Consider the following 1,437-nt stretch of genomic DNA (forward strand, 5'->3'; position numbering starts at 1 on the left):
GGTACTCCGGTTTCCTCCCACAGACCAAAAACATGCATGTTAGGCTGATTGGTAACTCTAAATTGTCCCTAGGTGTGAGTGAGAGAGTGAATGGTTGTTTGTCTCGTTTGTCTCTATGTGGCCCTGTGATGGACTTGCGACCCGTCCAGGGTGTACCCCGGCCCTCGCACAGTGATTGCTGGACATGGGCATCAGCGACCCCCGTGACCCAAAATGGAACAAGCGGGTAAAGAAAATGGATTGATGGACATATAATTTTCATACAGTGACTGTTTATTTGAAGCTTAATTCATTCTCTGCCTTTCTTTAATCTTTAGGTCTTTATCAGGGAGTGACGTCTGTGGTTACCATGGTGACCCAGTCATGTTCAGCAGCTTTTAGATTTCTTTGGATCTGGGCTGTCTTTAAACTTTTAGAGTTTACAAATGAAAACGTTTTGATGGCGTAGATGATCGCAGAAGTGAGTTCCATATTTCTGCAATGCAGAGAAGAAACTTGACGAATGTTGGAAATCCAGGCGGCTGCTGCTCTGGCTTCCTGTGACACCTCCAGTTAAATTTTTCTATCAGCCTTGTCAGAACCACCTCCATCTGAGAAATACATCCTCTGATTTTAAATCAGTCGCCACTTAAACTGAACACTCAGAGCTGTCGCAAACCAACATTGGTTTCTTTTTATTGTAAGCACACCCCTTCATTCAGTTCAAATGTAGCAGGACTTTAATCATTACACGCAGGTTGCAGGGTTCAACACAAGAAGAAGATACACAGTGTGTGTCTGTGTGTGTGTGTGTGTGCGTGCGTGCGTGCGTGCGTGCGTGTGTGTGTGTGTGGGTGTGTAGATGGTTGTGTCTTTGTTTTCAGGGCCCCTTTGACTGTTGAGTCCAGACTCTGAAGTAACTCTGAGTTTGCTTTGAGAACATATCTGGAGCAACTCGTTTGGTGACATATCTTGACGTGTTGTCAGCCTTGCTGGTAGACTTCCTGTTTTCTACAACGTAATTTTTTTTGCATCTCTGCGGTTTGTCTTGACCTCAAGCCAATAAAATTTGGTGGAATTTTATCTGTGCCACCACTTTATTTTCAATTCTGGCCCAGAAAGTGATTTGTCTTCCAATTAACGGTTGGTTTCTGTCACAAACACATCCACAGTACTTCTGTCCAGTTATGAACTAATTTGCTCATTTGTTTGAATAAAGGCCTAGCATTCATTCAAAGAATGCATATCTGCCAGTAAGATTGCGTTAAGAAAGATGGACATGTATAGGTCAAACTTTGAAAATAATAATTTTGTGCAATTTCATCTGCTAGTCCTCAGAGATGTGTTGGGGATGATTCTTAATCATCAACTTGATATTGGAAAATTTGATCAACTTAAAGCCATTTTTGTGATATATATATATATATATATATATATATATATATATATATATATATA

General features: G+C 40.8%; 1 protein-coding gene across 1 annotated transcript in view; it reads left to right on the forward strand.

The window, feature by feature from the left end:
- The window catches only part of nectin4a (nectin cell adhesion molecule 4a), a 51,118-nt gene that overhangs the window by 17,645 nt on the left and 32,036 nt on the right, over positions 1–1,437 (forward strand). The gene's annotated exons all lie outside the window — the stretch shown is intronic.

Source organism: Nematolebias whitei, chromosome 1, assembly GCF_014905685.2.
Source record: "Nematolebias whitei isolate Nwh7 chromosome 1, NemWhi1, whole genome shotgun sequence".
Lineage (NCBI taxonomy): Eukaryota > Metazoa > Chordata > Actinopteri > Cyprinodontiformes > Rivulidae > Nematolebias > Nematolebias whitei.